At 36.7% G+C, this 20423-nt stretch overlaps 1 protein-coding gene across 2 annotated transcripts in view; it reads left to right on the top strand.

Moving 5' to 3' along the window:
* The window catches only part of DPP10 (dipeptidyl peptidase like 10), a 671828-nt gene that overhangs the window by 468125 nt on the left and 183280 nt on the right, over positions 1–20423 (top strand). The gene's annotated exons all lie outside the window — the stretch shown is intronic.

The following is a 20423-nucleotide window of genomic DNA, read 5'->3' on the forward strand; positions in this document are numbered from 1 at the left end:
CATTATATATAATTATATATATAATTAAATTGGGAAGCTTTAATTGCATTGTCTGTAGTTCTTATAAATTATATATTTTAATTACATCCCAGTTTTCCCTGATTTTTAAATTTTTTCATATTCTTGTTCTATCTATGTTGAGTAGAAATTGATTTTTTCCCACAAAATCAAATTAAATTTTCAGTTTTTGATCTAATTCATCTCTTCCTTGATATAAAATAAACTTTGGTTGAGATAAATGGAAGAAGGAAGAAAAGACAAATGTTGAGTAAAGGTTTTACCTACCGGCATATCTTAAGATAGTGTATTCCCATCTTTTGATCTGTGAATGTAAATTCACTTCAGTTATTTAAATATAAATAGAAGTTTCATCTTGCCTTTTGAACTCAAATTTGGTTAATATTTGTATATCTATAGAGCATGACCATTTTTTTATTTTCCCAGTGTTGTTATCAAAATATTATACATTTATGCTGAGTAACCTCCTATGGGTTAAAAATCAGATTTTAAATCACATGAATAAATATTCAAACCCAGGTCTCAAGAGATCAAAAATCAATGACTTTGCTGTTTATATTTTAATTAAATAAGTGCATTTGTCCTGTACAGATACTCTATCTAAACTTTTATTTGGCAAACATCGAAGCTAGCAAAAATGTCTTATAATGCAAATTTTGATTTAGCACTTAAAATTAAAACTTTATTTTAATGGGATTGAGTCTGTACTCAACCAAAAGGGTTGTGTGCTTTGGGGATGTCCCTGCTTCTGTGCCCTGGCAAACCAGAATCACAGCCTCAGTAGCTACTTGCAAGGCACATAGCTTAACTCCTTAAACTATTTCTCCAGTTTCTGAAATTTAAATATTTAATCTGTTTTCAGAACTGAAATTAATTGTCTAACAGGCAGTTGTTAAGTAAAGTTTTTGTTGAAATGTGGATAGTAGCTTGAGATCCCATTTTGATTTCTTGAGACAGAAGGAACACTTTTCTAAAATACTGCAGGAGAAATTCAAGCATTAGACTTTTATTTCTCAATATGTTCTTTCATATACATACACATATTTTTTCAAGATTGAAACAATTTTTGAAGATTAAATTAACATCTTGGCCGACCCGAGTTCGATTCCTCCACCCCTCTCGGAGAGCCTGGCAAGCTACCGAGAGTATCTCGCCCGCACGGCAGAGCCTGGCAATCTCCCCGTGACTTATATTCGATATGCCAGACACAGTAACAACAAAGTCTCCAATGGAGACGTTACTGGGCCCGCTCGAGCAAATCGATGAACAACGGGAGGGCCTTTGCCTTTGCCTTTTTTTGCCTTTGCCTTAAATTAACATCTTAATGATTATCATATATATATATATATATATATATATATATATAGAAACTGTAAATATAAAAGATAAAACAGCAAAATCAAATAGCACTAGTTAAACCATAGGTAAACAAAATTTATTCTTATCCTTCTTGGCTATTTATTCCTGTAAAATTTACATTTAGCACTGGTAATTTCCTTTGACATATTTCTTTCATAGTCCACTTAATAGCTAGATTGTTGGACCTGGCATATCACAGCAATTCTTAAACACTTAGTTGAAAGACTCAATTCTCTAATTGTGAAGGGTTTTTAGTTCAAAAAAGCCCTGGTTTTCAGAAGAAAAATCCATCAAAAAAGGGTAAGGAAAGATTGAGGCAAAATTATTACTATATTTGATATACTCATTACTGCCATAAAGCTGGCCCAGAAGTCAAAAGTTAAAAACTTGAGAATGTGAAGTCAGTGCTGATTTACTGGCTGTGTTCTCAAAGAGGTTTCTTTTTGTCTGCTGAAAAACTTAAAAAAAATTCTCCAACTTAGAAACTGTGTTCCTGTTTTCTTAGCACTAAGGTCCCTCTTCCTTTACTATTTTGGAAGATAAGATGTGTTGAAAAATATGACAAGCAAAAAAGAGGAGAATGAATAAGAGCATTTTCGTTCTTCGTCCTTGATTGGAGTGGTCAGAAGCAGCCAAATGATCTTGCATATCAGTTTGAGATGATTCTTATATAGCTGATGATAACAACACTCTTTAAAAATGTGTTCGAATAAAGCAACAAAACGGGAGACTAACACCCAGGAATGGCTGAGATTAGTACCAGGAATTTTGCTCCATGACTTGAAGGCCAGCCACAGGTGCTAGGTGAAAAGGAAGCTCAGATAGAGAAGAGAGCACCAAATAAAGGGTGTTGTGAGGACCCTCCCAGGGTGGGAGAGACATGCTAAAAGTAGTCTATAGACCAGACATGATTGCCACTCAATGCCTCTCTTGCAAAACACAGTACCCAAAAGAAGAGAGAGAGAACAAGGGGGAATGCCCTGCCACAGTGGCAGGGTGGGACGGGGAGGATGGGGGGTGGGAGGGATGCTAGGACCCGTGGTGGGGGAGGATGGGCACTGGTGGAGGGATGGGTACTTGATCATTGTATAACTGAAACCCAAGCACAAAAATTTATAAGTCTATAACTGTACCTCATGGTGTTTCACTAATAAAAAAAATGATAAAAAAATAAAAAATAAAAAAATAAAATAAAAACCTTTATTGTCAAATTAAAAAAATAAATAAAAATAAAAATGTGTTAGAAAAGAAAAAAGCAAAGATACATTTATAATAAAAATTCTAAAGCATTAAGTTATTGAAGGAAATGATATCAGTTAAGATTAACTATTATTTTAAAAAAATTAGTCACCATAATTTAAACCACTATTAATGGCCAAGTTTTATGCGTATCAATGTTCTAAACGCCATACCCTTCAACAGAATCTCTGATTCCCTGCTCCATTGTCCCAAGGGCCCCTCTTTAATTCCATGCTCTCTATCTCTCTCTCCACCATAGTAAGCTCATTCCTATTGACAAGTACTCAGATTCTGTTCTACTTTGCCACTTAATATTTTCTTACTATAGTTCCCATGAGTAACTATTTAGATTCATTTTCTTTGTCCTCTTGTACCACCTAATAAGTGATTTGGATGCAAATGTTAAAACAGGCATGCTTATTGTGTTTAGAGAAAATACAGCAATTTTGTACATGGTTTACACATTTTTTAAACAAACACAGATTAAAATATGTAATAAATTTGTAACAAATGGAAATGTAAAGAAGATAGATATAAAAGTAAACTTAATAAAAATAAACTTAGTTAAGCAGTTATGAAAGGGACAGACCCTATTTAACAAGTGTGTATAAAAGGTATATAAACCATTTAGTTAATGTCTTAGTACAATATGAACCATCAATGACATAGCTGTAAAAAAAAAGTTCTCAATTTATTCTAGATAGCAGTTTTAGGGGAGAGAGACACATACGGTGTATTAAAGGTAAAGGTAAAGGTAAAGGCCCTCCCGTTGATCGTCGATTTGCTCGAGCGGGCCCAGTAACATCTCCATTGGAGACTTTGTTGTTACTGTGTCTGGCATATCGAATACTCTCGGTAGCTTGCTGGGCTCTCCGAGAGGGGCAGAGGAATCGAACTCGGGTTGGCCATGTTGGCCGCTTATAAGGCGAACGCCCTACCGCTGTGCTATCGCTCCAGCCCACGGTGTATTATCTTCCCAAATTTGTATTCAGGGTTGCTTTCAGTGTTACTTTGAAGACCAGGTAGTGTCAGTGCCAGGGAATGAAACACAGGCCTCTGCAGGATGCTTGAATACAAAGCACCCCAACCTATTAAACATTCCCCCCACTAATTAACATGATATAAATAAAATGATTCTTCCATTGCATTTTCCTTATTGTAAATCAATATTTTCAATTTTGCCTTTACTTTTAAAAAAGTTTATATCTTTTCTGCTGTACTGCTATATTTTAAGATCCTTGTCACACCAATTTTAGTCCTTAATGCATCTCAACCTATGTCTTGTAGTATATGGTCCCGCACTATGTGTTTAAGGTGACTGATATGTAGTGTTTGCCAAAAGTTTAATGAGACTATGTAGGAAAGTTCGGTCCTCGATCACTTGATCACTTGATCACTTAACATCCTGTTACTCATCAAATTGCTCGAGCGGGTGACAGTAACATCTTCATTCACCAATGTTGCGTGTTAGTGTAGTCCAATGACGACTGCTTGTTCTAGGAACAAGAAGAGCCTCAAACTGATTATTCAGGGTCTTGATGAAGAAGTCTGACCATCTTGTAGGTGGGTGGCCACACAATCTTTTGACGTCTCATGGAATCCAGTCAGTAACGGCTCTAGTCCAGCAGTCGTCTCCAAATTTCATTATGTGTCCAGCCCATATGATTTTCGACACCTTGGCAAACAAGATAGCATCCCCGATTCTTGATCGTTGATGGAAGTCAGAACTCCAGACTCTTTCTCTCACTTGAGTGTAGCATATACTCCAAGCATAGCTCTTTTGATTCCTCTTTCGGAGACCCGAATAGCATTCACATCCTGTTTTCGTAGGGCCCAGGTCTCTGAGGCATATGCCAATGCAGGAAGAACAGTGGAATCAAAGAGATGTGCCAGAGGTTCTTTAACCTCTTGGTTATTTCTTCAACACTCTTGAAAGTGTTCCAAGCTGCTCTCTTCCTTCTGACCAACTCAGGTACCAGGTCATTCGTCATGTTGACTTCTCCACCTAGGTACACATAACTGTTGCATTCAGAGATGTTAGTTCCATTGAGAGTGAATGAAACTTCAGGAACGAATCCGTTTCTCATAAACATTGTCTTCGTGAGATTTAGCTGTAGTCCGACCTTTCCACACTCACAGTCGAAGTTGGCCAGCATTTGTGCCACTTGGCTAATATTTGGTGTTATTAGAACAAAATCATCAGCGAAACAGAGGTGGTGTAGTTGCCGACCATCTTTCTTCACTCCCATTCCTTCCCATTCCATTCATCACATGAGGTTCTCGAGGGTGGCACTGAAGAGTTTCAGTGAAATGGTATCACCCTGCCGAACCCCTCTCTTGACATGGATGATCACTTCCTTGTAGAATGGTGAGATCCTGGTAGTGAATCAATAATACAGGTCATGGAGGATCCTGATGTATTGAGTTTGAACGTCCTGTTTGGCTAGGGCTTCAATGACCACTTCAGTCTCCACAGAATCAAAGGCCTTTTTTAAATCAATGAACTTAGACAGAGTGGCATCTTTTACATCCTAGAAACCTTAATGAGTTTGGTTATTGTGTGGATATGGTCGATCGACCAGTAAATACAATGGGTCTCATTCCCCTCACTCTGAAAGAGCCACGATCACATATTGTAAACTGAAAACAAAAAAGAACATTTTGAAATCATGGAAATAAATTCGTATAAATAACCTAATGGTTTTATATATTTTAAAATAGAATAACCTGGAATTTTTATTGAATCCCATTTATTATTATTAAAGACATCAAATCTACTGAGGATACCCACTAAACACAAAGTGATAATTAAAGTTTTTTCTCTGAAAGATATTGCCAACTCATTTCCCCAGCTGAGATCTGAAAGTCAGTCTACTACCTTTAATTATCTTATAAAGGAATTTGGAAGAATACTATCTTTCAAAATGGTACAATTCAATGATATATTTAAAATATTGTCCCAAACAATATAACTCTTGTTCTTCTACACTGTGGCTCATTCATTATTTAAGCTATGTCTGTGATAAAGATTTTCTGTCAGCCTACTGTCACTTTATTATATATGAATGAGTCTGAGGATCATATAATGTAAACTTGAAGTTAACAAAGAAGAAGTTATAGGTAAACTCTAAAAACAGAATATGAAATGAAATAGATTATAAAATACATAAGAAGAAAACATCATTAATATTCAATGGAGAGCATTTAAAAATTGTTTTGTTAATGAAGCAATACTCTAATCAAAGGGACATTTAAAATGTTAGAAAGTGTGAAAAATTTAACACCTGTATAGATTATGTAGGAGTGTGTAGCACTTGCATGATGAGCATACGGGTTAGATTTCTAGCACTGCATATCGTCCCCTAGTACCTCCAGGAGTGATCTACAATCCCAGAATAATGAGTTAGCTCTGAGCACCCTGGATGTGACCCATCTACTAAAAGATTGTGAAAATTTATAAATATGTATATATATATAATGCAGGAAATTTAAAGTAGTACAAATTTTTATTGTATAAGTTGAAAAAATAAAAGACAAAAATGTTTAAATATATGAAGGAAAAATTTAAAACAAAGCAGATTTTCCTAAAGGTCAGTGAATTCAGGAGAGAATAACAAAAGACAAAACATAAAACTAACTACTTTCTAAACAATTTTATTATATTTATAAATTTTAAATATATGTGTTTCTAACTGTGTGCCAAGGATAATGTATAGCATGATTAAAGCATCAGTACCATGCATCAATATATCACTTTGAACTCTGGAATATAGATATTAAAAAAATCCAAACATATTTGGAAATGAAATAGAAGATTAGTCAATATTAGAACACAATATTAGAATGAGTATTTTTAGTAATATATGTTACAATGCATCAGGAAATACTTTTAAATTGCTAGAGTAAAATATTCCTAATCTAGAAAGTTGTATTTAGTTAAGAGAGCCTGATGTGTATAAGAAGATAGTTTGAGATTACTTTTTATTTATTTATTTTTTTGTGGGGCGTTACATTCCATGGTGCTAAAGACTAATACCTAACTCTGAGGACAGCGATTACGACTGGTAGAGATGCCAGGAATCTGTGTGTAAGAAAAGCATTTTACCCACTGTACTATACAACTGTGTGTAAAAAAAGCATTCAACTAAAAGCATTCAACCACACGGCAAGATACTCTCGGTAGCTAGCCAGGCTCTCCAAGAGGTACAGAGGAATCGAACTCGTGTCGGCCGCGTCGGCCGCATGAAAGGCATGCAAATGCCCTACCCACTGTGCTATCGCTCCAGGCACTACAACAAATAAATAAATATTTGAGCAGGATAAATTTTGTGCTATACTACTAGCATCTTAGAGTGTGAGCAGAGAGGGGGCGGCTGATAGCACAGCGGGTAGGGCGTTCACCTTACAAGCGGCCAACATGGCCGACCCGAGTTCGATTCCTCCGCCCCTCTCAGAGAGCCCGGCAAGCTACCGAGAGTATTCGATATGCCAGACACAGTAACAACAAAGTCTCCAATGGAGACGTTACTGGGCCCGCTCGAGCAAATCGAGCAAGTTTCTCAATTTCTTCAGAATTGAAATAATCAAATTTCTTCAGTTTTGAGTAATCAAATTTTCAATTTCTTGATTCACTCAGTTTATTCTATGAGTTATCTCATAAATTCTAAATTTTTATTTTTTAACATACAATTGGTTACTGATATCAACCCTAATTTGAGTTCAGAGAAGACATTGTATGACAAGAGTATAGGAAGGACAGTAATAGAGGACAGTGTGTAAACACAAAAAGACAGCAGTGGTCTATCTCTCCCACTGCCCACGTTCGGTAGTCTCATGCCAGTTCCTCCACCCCGGGGAGGTCAGTGGTGATGAGCAGGCGGAGGAAGGAATGAGGGCCAGGCTGGTTGGTGTCAGTTGCAGTTTATGCCAATCCTCTCTCCATTCACTCCTGTTGCTCTCCTCTGCCTCCCCCATGGTACTTTATTCTCCTTCTCCATCCCCCTTCATTCTCCTTCTGGCTCTGGAATCTGGATCCGGATCCCCTTTCTCCTTCTCTGTCTGGAGTCTGGATCTTGATCCCCCAGCCCACTCTTACAGTCTAGTTAAATCCCAAAAACATGAGGGATTGGGGTAACAATTACACATAGGTGTGGTCACAATCAATAGGGGTAAAGTTCTTTCCCTCAGGAAAAGCAACTTCTAGGACAGATATTCTCTCAGCAGAACGACCCACCCTAGAAGAGAATCCCATGGGTGTGTTTCTCCTCTCCTTGTCAGACAAACATAAGCATTCAAAATATAAATCATTTTGTATGGATACAGTAAGGAATACCTTAAGCTTATAGAATTGCTCTCCAAGGGCCGTCTTGATCTCAGACTGCAGCGCTCAGGCCAGACAGTCTTTCCTATTGCTAGCAAGGCCCTAGTCTCATAGTTATTTTGGATCATGACAGCATTTGTCTATGATCAAGCTCTTAGCTTATAGTTAAGAATCATGGCACTTTGGTCTGGCCCATTTCAATACCAGGGTAGCTCACAGCTTGCCCTGGGTCCATTCAGTCCCTCGTTGGGACCCTGCTTTGGGGATGTTAGGAACTAAGGGCAACTGAGGCTTAAGTCGAGAAAGCAGATGCCCGGGAGTGAATAATATTCAAAGTCAATTAAATCCTAAGTTACAAAGCATAATATTAACTGTCTTCCTGTATCTATACAAAAAGAGCATTGCATTAAACTATTTAAAAGACATAAGGAGAAGAGAAAGGAAATATTAACTTACAATACAATTTCAGTGTCCTAGAAGGATCTGACCTGACAAATTAACAGATTCTGATTAGGGGGAAAAGCTGATTAACTGGTTAGGGTGGAGAGCATAGAAGTGGTTACAGATAAAGAAAAGAATGGGAGTGACTTGGGAGCACTGTGATGGGTGTAACCTGATAAACCTAAGCTCCTTGTGGCAAGGGAGAAAGGACAAAGCAATGTCATCCTACAGATAGTAGTCACAGAAGTGTCATTGTGTGTACATGATTGTGTATGTATGTGTGGTCAATGTTACAGAAAACTTATATCCATTCCAGCATAGATAATTAATAAGAGTTATGTAGGCAAAATAACTAATGTTTTTCAAAGGAACATGTTTTGTAATTATCCTTGTAGATGAGACAGTAGGTTTTAGAATGTCTTTCCAGATTAAATGTTCAAGAACACACTGAATTACCCAAGGGTTAACTGTGTATCTCCTTTAAATTATATAAATCTGTTCCTCAGCACTGTACACAAAATATTTATACACATCGGTATAAGTAATGAATTGTTGGATTTGTCTGCTTTATATTTATATTTCTGTGAGAATTGTGAAGCTACAAGTGCTAAATCTGACAATAAAGACATGTTAATGCCAAAAGAAAAAAAAGTAAGAAAAACTGAAAATAGTGGTCAAAGTGAATATCATTAGAGAGTATACTTCTAAGTAAAGAGTGATACTCCCAAGTATGTCAGGAAATTAATACACCCATTTGATAAGGTTAGAAATTATTATCTTAAAATTGTTATTTTTGCATATCTATATTACATCAGATTGATATAGCTTGCATTCATTCTAATAATAGAAAAATATAATTTTAATAAAAGTTGGATTGTGTGACTAATAAGTAAAAATAGTAATGAAAAAAATGTCCTTCATCCAGGAAATGAAGGAAAAAATAACAGATGTTAACTTTTCAATAGAGGAATGGCCCATAAAGTGATTTAGAAAATAGATTATTTTCAAGTTAGTATCCTATGCTTTGGGAAAGAGCATAGTTTTCTACTGTAAAAATTATTACAGAACACTTTTAAACAAAATAATCTTAATTTAAGCAATAAAACTTCAAATTGTAAATTAGTTTTTTCTTTTAACAGACTTCTGCATTTCATGTTAGAAAAGCAGGCTATAACGCTGGGGTACTTATACCTATGCCAAAATATCTGCCTGATTGAACCCCTGTGGAAAACACTATAGAGATTTATCAGAAGAGTAAAAGAGTTGCCACATGGCCCAGCAATTCAATCTTTTGCTATCTAACCCCAGGACACTAAAACATTCATTGAGAAGGATATGTGCACTTTGTTATTATTGTTGTCTCTTCGTGCAATTTCTGGGATTGAATCCAGTTTGGCCATGTATAAGGCAAGTGCCCTACATGCTGTACAATCTCTCTGGAGCTACATTTCATTTTTATAGCATTTACCACCATTGTACAGCATTGTTAAGCATGCATTTGTTTAACTGATTTGATTGCTTATTGTACATCTCCTCCTTAGAATGTAAATTCTATATGAGTGAGTCTTCATCTCATCTCCATTGTTTTATCACAGACCTAGATCGGTGCTAACATATATATACGTATATATGTATATTCTTAAAGTATATATATATATATATATATATATGACATATGGGCTGGAGTGATAGCACAGTGGGTAGGACCTTTGCCTCGCACACGGCTGACCCTGGTTCAATTCCTCCACCCCTCTTGGAGAACCCAGCAAGCTGCCAAGACTATCCCGCCCACAAGGCAGAGCCTGACAAGCTTCCTGTGGCGTATTCCATATGCTAATAACAGTAACAACAAGTGTCACAATGGAGACGTTACTGGTGCCCACTTGAGCAAATCAGTGAGCAACGGGAGGACAGGACTACACTGCTACAGTGCTTTCTGCAATAGCCAAGATATGGAATTAACCTAGGTGTTCAAAAACAGAAGAGGTGATAGTGAACACGTGGAGTAAATGAACACTGGAATATCCTGAGATTGCAAGGAAGAATGGAATCATACAACTCACGACAACTCAAATGGAATTACTGGCAAAGTAAGTCCGAAGAAGAAAGACAGACACAGGGTGATCTTCGTTATCAGCGATGCATAGAAAGGCTGGACTGGGAAGTGCAAGTTGTCAAAGGGGGGGGGGGGGGGGGGGGGCGGTACTTACATTACCCTGGTTCCCTGATTATGGAACTCAGAGTGATAGGGAAAGAAAGTCAGGATGGAAGAAGAGGCAGGTGGAAGATAGCACATGCGGGGGCAGGGGCCTTGACACCCTGGTAGTGTAAAGGTGTGGCATATCTTTATATAAATGGTAGAACCAAAGAACTGAAAGCATGAGATACAAATCAAAACTAAAATGTGCCTTTCAAGCCAGAGCAATAATACAAGAGGTAGGGGGCTCTGACAGAGGGCTACCAGAAGAATTCCCTGGGGACAGAGCCCTGAGTAAACCAGGCCTCAATGGGATATGACCCCAAAACAAAAAACAAAATAAAACAAAAATCAAAAAAAGAAAGAGAGAAGGGGGAAATGTGCCTGTCAAGGAGGCAGGCTGGGGAAATGGGGACATTGGTGGAAGGAAGTTGATACTTTGATGTCAAAATATTGAATAACCAAAACCCAACTGTAGCTAACTTTGTATCATGGTGCCTTAATAATTTTTGTTTTAACTGTGCTTGCCCGATTTTTTAAAAAATGTTCTCTTGTCTCTCAGCCTTATTGCCAACAGAATTTATTTGTATACTACAGTTAAGCTGCATTTGACCTACATTTGATTCTGCTTCCATTGAAACTCTTTCATACCAATATGACATTCTAACTCCTTCAAAAAATATTTATGGCTCCACATTTTTCATGCATTTTCTGTTGTAACTTACAGATATGAGAATATCATAGAATAATGGAATTTTAGAATTGCACTTTGGAATCATTGCTGAAATCATGCCATACAGACTGAAGCGAACTATAAATGTTTCAAAGCACTAATATTGAAGCCAGAAGATGTATTGGTTTAGCCATTTGTCTGTAGGGTCACCTCTACTCATTAACTCACTTTCAGAAGTTTCACATCTCTTTGTAACTTTTAAAAATGAAAGTACAAAAAAAAAGAAACAAAAATGAAAGTACTCATAGTCTCTGAGCACATAACAAAGAGTAGTTCCTGAGTACTGATGGGTGTGATCCCAAACCCAAGAAATAATTAAGTAAAACACTATTGATGACCTTATAGTCTCTAAGATCTCTTTCGGCTTTAATATTACTCAAAACTGAATAATGTTTTGGAACGCATTCAGATTACACATATTTTGATTGCTCCTTTGGTATCGTCGCAGATTTCAGAATCATGATACTTTGTGTGCTTTATTTTTTATGGTTTTTTTACTTTAGAAATTATATTTATTTATGATAAGTACACTTTTCTAAAAGACACATATCTTATTTACAGTTTAGGTTTATTATACATCATTGTTAACTGCATATTATATTTAACAGACAATTTCTAGAATATAATCACTTTCCCTTCACTAAAACTTTTACATTGATTGATTACTAATACCCATTTCCCTCCTACCTATGAAGCATAACAATCTAATTTTAGCTTTCAACATTGACTTTATATTTCGACTATAATAGAGACAATGCATAAGTGAAATCATGCTACATTTATCTTCATGTGAATGTTGTTTTATTTAGTATAATGTTCACAAGTTTCATTATGTCCTTTATTTTTTTCAATGGCTGAGAAAGTCCCATTGTAAGTTTAAGTCTTTTATTTTTTTTTCACTCCTCATTTATCTGTCAGTGAACATTAATGCTGTCTCTTATACTTGGCTATTATAAATGATATTTCATGGAATATAGCAGTGTTCATATTTCTTTGGAATATGTACTTCACTATTTTTTGGTAAGTATAGAGTGTTGAGTTGCAGAATAATATGATAAATATTATGTAACTATTTAAAGTATGTTTATAAGTTAATTACATGAAACCCTGGGGGGAAAAATGTCACCCCATTGTGACATTTCCCTATGATTCCTATCAATAAATTATAAAGAAACAGAAGACTGTGAGCTAATTAAGTTTCCTATTTTAATTTTTCCATTAGTCTCTAGCTCAGTTTTTAACTTAATAGTCCTAAACAACATCTTAGTGAATTATAAATTGATCCAACCAAAGTATTATTTACAAACTAAAAAAAATACATCAAACACTCAGATTTCCTCCACTCTGAATAAAATATTGAAAGCCATTTTGGAGATAAAGAATGTTTAATTAAGGAATAGCAGTGTTGTTTAGTTTAATTTAATGATTATTCTTTCAAGTTTCTAGCTATCTGAGGGATTATTTTGCAAATGTGGTTTGACTTCTAATCATCTCAAAATCAAAGTAATTTTCTTGTGAAATTTACCAGACAAACGCAACAATATGTTTCAAAATTTAATTTGTGTATGTCTTCCTCATTTACAGTGGGGGAGAATTTATATCTTTAGATCTTACAAAAAACTTTGACATGGTGATAGCTTTGGCAATATATAAAAGCAAGACTGTGCTATGCAGATACTCAAATGTGGTATGCAATTTCTGAATTTCATAATCTTTAGGAAACTTAAATAATATCTGTAAACCTCACTTTCTGAACCTCAATATCCTCTTATGTAAATTGAGAATAACAGTACTTCTCTCCAGGTACCCTTGTGCTTTGACGTATTTTCTAATTTTATGTGATAAAAGAGCAATATTTGATGAATAAAGAGTTAGAGAAATTGAATAAGCTGTACAGATTTTTATGGCTAAGTGACTACAACTTGTTTATATAATGTGACTACTTTCTCTCATTAATAAAAAAATACACCATGATTTCCAAATATTCTCCACATAGTAAAACAGTTTCAGTTTTCCAAAAGTCTTTCTCTTTTCACTGTCTGTTCCCTGTTAGGAAGATTTTATTCTTCTGTGAATCCTTTCCTCTGCGGCTTGAACAAGCACTGCTAATAATCTTTTCCTTTTTGAGTATCTTTTAAATTTAGAACCAATGTGTTGGGGTTTAATTCTCTCCAGGAAAAATAAAAGAAGAAGAAGAAGTAGATTTGGAGGCATGCATTTGAATATAACTAGATTGTTTAAGAGATTACGGAAACCCCAGTGAGAAAATACAGCAGAGGAAGGTGCAATAAGGGTGCACTGCCAATCATGTTACCACCATGGGCAACTGGAGTTTAATCTCTCTGAGGAGCTTTGGGAAATGTTACGGAACACATATTTCAGAGTTACTGCTCTGCCTGAACAGAGTTGGTGAAGGAATGGAATTAGCCTTTGACTTAATGCTCCTCCAGGGATATTGGTTACCATGAGTGTCTATGAAGTATTGAAAGGGTAGTTCAAGAATTCATTAGGGTAGAATAACAAAATAATTGTCAAGGCTGGGGAAAGGACTCAAAGGACTGCAACACATCTTTTCTATGCAAAAGCCTTGGTTTTGAGCCCCTGCATTATATGTTCAATGAGCAATGCAGGATATTGTGTAGGGAGTACTCCCCAAGCATAACAGGGTAGCCCCAAAACAGAAATAAAAAATTAATAAACTATTGCTGGAACAATAGTCCAGTGGGTGGGAGTCTTGCCTTGCAAAGAACAGACATGGATTCAATAACTGGCATTCCATATGGTCCCCTGAGTATTGCCAGAAATGAACCTGATCACAGAGTGAAGAGTAAGCCCTGAGCACAGCTGGTGTGAGCCAACTTCTACCCGCCTCCCAAATAACTTTTAAAAAGTAGTAAAAAGTATCAGTAGTGGAAACTAGAGCATTTACTTAGTATCAAAGGGACATACTAAGAGTACTTCTATCATCATTATCTATAATCCTTTTCTCTTATGCAGTAGAATATATATACATATAAGTATATATAATTTTAATATATAATATAACTCTAGAGACATAAGTTGGGATCAAATTACAAAATTGTTAATGCTACTTATAAGAATACAAAATAAATATATCCCCAGTTGCTGTCATTGTCTGTGAAACTATATATTAAAGCAGGAGAATAATTAAAGATAAAATAGGTGGACCATGCTTGAAATATAAGTACAAGATAAAAGTAGTTAACTTTATATTGAACAAAATATTAAAAACACTAATTAGAGTTGGAAAGTCTTATATGTTTAATATCATTGTGATTTTTTATGAAAATTAAGAAAATCAATGTCAAAGCCAATATTTTGAATATATTAAAATTTTCATTTTGAATTTCTATTCCCTTTTTCCGATTATGGGAATGGAAATTATACTAGAGAATTGAGTTTGACAGGACCTTTATTAAAGAAAGTAAATGTCACTTTATTAAATAATGGTAAGAGATATATGACTTCATCAGAGTTATCAGAATACTGATGCCAAAAACTAAAGATCTTTCTCTATAATACAGAACATGTAAAGCAATTAGCAATTCTATTTATTTTGATGCATGCTAAAATGCTGTGATTTGTAAATCTAGTGAAGAAAGAAAGTAACTTAGTTTATTAAAATTTTGTAAGTTTTCTTAAAATCCCAATTTAGGTTATCCAACTTTAAAAAAAAAAATCTTAGCTAGCCAAGAAATTTTTGAAGTTCATACTTTGGGAAATAGGAAATGTTATGCTAGAGAATGAATTTGAAAAGTTATGACAGTTGAAGTAATGTTTTATTTATAAAGCAATTATTAATTGTGTGATACTTTTGTGCAAAGTATCTTATCTGCGTTATTCAATTAAAATATTATATATCTATCTTATGCACATGGTTTTTCATGTTCAAACGAGATAATTGAGTTTCAGAGAACTAAGTATCACAGTCTTGTTTAGCTTGTGTGATCTAACCCTCTGACATATCTGCCTTAAGTCATCTGGTTTGCAAAAAAATAAAATAGATTTTGTTGTTTTACCCAATATAGGGTGTCTGCCTTGCACGCAGTCAACATGGCCGACCCAAGTTCGATTCCTCCGCCCCTCTCGGAGAGCCCGGCAAGCTACCGAGAGTATTCGATATGCCAAACACAGTAACAACAAAGTCTCCAATGGAGACGTTACTGGGCCTGCTCGAGCAAATCGATGATCAACGGGAGGGCCTTTACTTTTACTTTACTTTTTACCCAATATCAAAGAGAAAAATTACATAATTCCAGGAATGTATTGCTAATATTGAACCACTAGGTATCCTTTACCAAAAAATGCAATTTTTACTCTATCAATATAGATTTTTTAAAATTTTTATTAGTGAAACACCATGAGGTACAGTTGTAGACTTACAAATTATTGTACTTAGGTTTCAGTTATACACTGATCGAGTACCCATCCCTCCACCAGTGCCCATTCTCCACCACCACTAATCCCAGTATCCCTTCCACTCCCATCCCCCTCTCCCACCTTGCCTCTGTGGCAGGGCATTCCCTTTTGTTCTCTCTCTCCTTTTGGGTGCTGTGGTTTACAAAAGAGGCATTGAGTGGCAATCATGTTTGGTCTATAGTCTACTTTCAACATGCATCTCCCATCCTGGACGGATCTTCCCAATACCCTTTATTTGGTGCTCCCTTCTCTATCTGAGCTGCCTTTACCCCTAGAGTGTGTGGCTGACCTCCAAGCCATGGAGTAAACCTCCTGGTATGTATCTCGGCTATTCTTGGGTGCCAGTCTCCTATTTTGTTACCTTATGTTCCTCAGATGAATGCAATCTTTCTATATCTATTCCTCTCTTTCTGACTCATTTTGCTTAGCATGATACTTCTAATATAGACTGTTTTGCAATTTGAAAAAATGAACTCTCTTCATAACTGTTACATTTATCACTCACTCTGGATCTCACTGTTCCCATCTAGACTATTTCACTTTACCTCCTATCTCTATCTCTAGGTATTTCTGTTTTATCTTTAAAATAATTAAGTGATGTGGGGTGTCTCATTTTTATATTACATATTTTTCTTAGTCAGTTGTACATATTCAATCATCATCTCATGCAATTGACTCTGGACTGCTCCAGAATTTTAAAGTCGTATAACCAAATTTTGGTTAAACATTATGATTAAAATTTTGATATGAGAATTTTGTGTACATATAATACATGGCATTCCTAAGAAGTTTCTTTAATTACCAAACTCCCATACCAAAACATTGAAACCTGATTTATTTCTTCTCTCTTTAGATTCTTTCTCAAATATTCAGCTTTAATCATTAATTCTTATTTCTCAAATGGACCATGTGTAATTACATATTGAATGCATTTAATACATTTATTGGGTATAGTGTATAATACTTAATGACAGCAAAACACTTTGAATAACCAAACATTGTCCAAGGTGTATTATGCAGTAATATACTGAGAATGATTCAAATATACATATATATTTTGTGGAGTTCATGCCCAATTCAATCAGCCCAATCAATGGCTGAATAAATAGCAATACTCCTACATTAAAAAAAAATAGGGGCTGGGGTGATAGCATAGTGAGTAGGGCATTTGCCTTGCACACGGCCAACCCTGGTTCAATTCCCAGAATCCCATATGGTACCCCGAGCACTGCCAGGAGTAATTCCTGAGTGCATGAGTTAGGATTAACACTTGTGCGTTGCCAGCTGTGAAAAAAGAAAAAAAAAGAAACTAATAGCACACGATGCTTAACTTGTACCCACATGTTATTAATTTCATGTATAAGGGCTTAATGGCTCCAGGATGAAATACAACAATCTTTATACACCTTCTTCCAAGAAAATTTTTGTTGATCATTTTTAGTGAATCAATCAGAACAAGCAGTACAAAATAAATTACTTAGGGCCTGCTATTGGGGCAGGCATGGGTGGTGGTTGGGAAATTGGAAATATTGGTGGTGGGATTGGAGTTGGAGTATTGAATATAATAAACCACTGTGAACAATAGCACAGAGGGTAGGGCATCTGCCTTGCACGCGGCCAACATGGCCAACCCGAGTTCGATTCCTCCGCCCCTCTCGGAGAGCCCGGCAAGCTACCGAGAGTATTCGATATGCCAGACACAGTAACAACAAAGTCTCCAATGGAGACGTTACTGGGCCCGCTCGAGCAAATCGATGATCAACGGGAGGGCCTTTACTTTACTTTTACTAAGGAAAACAAAAAAACAAATATGTATATATTTGTCATGTATATTGTATATACAAATATATATGTGTATATATTTGAATGTATATTGTTTCTATACACATTCAAAATAAATTACTTTAATATTTAGATAATGGATTTTATTTCAGGTTCTGGGTATATAATCATACACTCTCTACAAAGAGAGGACTAAATTGAATTCTACTGAGGAAAGCTCCTAAAAATCATAAAACTGATCAAAGAATAAAGAGGAAAAGAATGGAACATTGTTTCTAAAAATGTACATGAACTTAGCACAATTTAGGATATGGAAACAACGTAGGTGTCCTACAACGACAAGAAACAATGATAAGTAAACATTTAAATCTGTGGGGGTGAAAGGAACATCGTAGAGAGAAATTAATTCAGGTTATGGGATTAGTGTTGGAAACTTTTTTGCCTGAACTCTATTATGAACAATTCTGTAAAGCATTGTATCTTAACTTAATAGCTTAATCACTTAATCCCCGTTATTCATCGATTTACTCGAGCGGGTGCCAGTAACGTCTCCATTCATCCTGGTTGCGTGCTAGCGTAGCCCAATGGCATCTGTTCGTTCTAGGAACATGCAGAGCCTCAAACCGATCATTCAGGGTCTTGACGAAGAAGTCTGACCATCTTGTAGGTGGGCGTCCACGCGATCTTTTGATGTCCCGTGGAATCCAATCAGTAATGGCTCAAGTCCAGCGGTTGTCTGTAAACCTCATTACGTGTCCAGCCCATCTGATTTTTGATGTCTTGGCAAATGAGACAGCGTCCCTGATTCTTGAGCGTTGACGAAGATCAGAACTCCGGATTCTATCTCTCATTTGAGTGAATCGTGATATTCCAAGCATAGCTCTTTCGATTCCTCTTTGAGAGACCAGAATAGCGTTCTCATCCTGTTTTCGTAGGGTCCAGGTCCTGAGGCATATGTTAATGCAGGAAGAACAGTGGAATCAAAGAGATGTGCTCGTAGCTGGAGGTTCTTTGTCCTTTTAGTTATTTCTTCAACGTTCTTGAAGGCATTCCAAGCCGCTCTCTTCCTCCTGTGCAACTCAGGTGCCAGGTCATTCATCATGTTGATTTCTCAACCTAGGTATATATAACTGTTGCATTCAGAGATGGTGGTTCCGTTGAGAGCGAATGGGGCGTCAAGAACGACGCTGTTTCTCATAAACATTGTCTTCGTAAGATTCAGCTGTAGTCCGACCTTTCCACTTTCATGGTCAAAGTCGTTCAGCATTTGTGCCGCTTGGCTGTTGTTTGGTGTTATTAGAACGATGTCATCAGCAAAGCGGAGGTGGTGTAGTTGCCGACCATCTATCTTCACTCCCATTCCTTCCCATTCCAGTCGTCTCATGATGTTCTCGAGGGTGGCACTGAAGAGTTTCGGTGAAATGGTATCACCCTTCCGCACCCCTCTCTTGACATCAACGATCACTTCTTTGTAGAATGGTGAGATCCTGGTAGTGAATCCGCAATAGAGCTCACGAAGGATCCTGATGTATTTGTATGCCCTAATTGGCTAGGGCTTCCATGACCACTTCCGTCTCAACACAATCAAAGGCCTTTAAATCAATGAACGTTAGACAGAGCGGCATCTTGAACTCCCGAGAAACCTCAATGAGCTTAGTAATTGTGTGGATATGGTCGATGGTACTGAATCCTTTTCGGAATCCGGCTTGTTCACATAGTCGTCCTTCATCTAGTGTTCTGCTAATCCTATTCAGGATGACTCGAGTGAACAGTTTGTAGACGACAGACAATAGGCAGATTGGGCGATAGTTGCTAATGTTGTGGATGTCTCCCTTCTTGTATAGTAGTACAGTCCTGCTGGTTTTCCATTGGGATGGAACCTTGCATTCAGACAGGTAGCGTGTGAATACACACTTGGATAAGCCTCAGGCATAACAGAACTGGCAGAGGAACCCAGGTGTGTGGGACCCGGGGCTGAGATCTCCAAGCATGCACCGTTTGGGACTGGACCTGTCAGTAGCTAGACAGTTACACCCTCCAACTGCCGTGTAACCCCAACAATGGCCAGGATCCAGAGATTATCACAACAAGCTCCCGGGATTCGCGACCGCGCGACTATTTATTTACTTTTCTCTAAGTTTTCAGGATACCTTTAAATATCCCACCCGCACGGCAGAGCCTGGCAAGCTATCCGTGGTCTATGCCAAATAGACCAAATTGATATGCCAAATCCAGTAATAAATGGATCTCATTCCCCTAACCCTGAATATGGCAGAGTTGAGAAGGATATGGAAGGAAAGGCTGATAAAATACCAAGGCAGAAATAGGCTGCCAAAACGAAGAAAAACAAAAACGATTGTCTGTACTTTTAATGCTCGGACGCTGGCATCTGCTGCATCCATTGAAGACCTTATGATACAAGCGCAAAAGATCAAGTACGATATCATTGGTCTGACCGAAACGGGAAGACATCAATAACATCATGCCGTTTTCAACACTGGAGAAGAACTGTTCCTTGGAACATGTGATAAAAGAGGCGTCGGTGGTGTCGGTATCCTTGTCAACACAAACTTAGCCAGGAGCATTGATTCATTTGAATGCCTAACAACCCGAATCGGACGATTACACTTGAATAGATGTGGCTCACTACCAGCAGTTTCTATCTTTGTTGTCTATGCACCAACATCCAGTTATGGTGAAAGAGAAACTGAGAAGTTCTACATGGAGCTGGAGAAGTTCTATAAAGTATCTTAGCTAAAAATATATATTAAAACAGATAAGTGGTTGAGCTTCATTTGACTGGTTAAAAAAGTAAAAAGATCAATAAAATATTCATAGATTCCAGTGTGTCAATTAAGAAACACGGTCTTTGTGTAGCATCATTTAGAGTCTCC

This window comes from Sorex fumeus, unplaced genomic scaffold (assembly GCF_029834395.1).
Source record: "Sorex fumeus unplaced genomic scaffold, SorFum_2.1 ptg000035l, whole genome shotgun sequence".
In the NCBI taxonomy this organism is placed as follows: Eukaryota; Metazoa; Chordata; class Mammalia; order Eulipotyphla; family Soricidae; genus Sorex; species Sorex fumeus.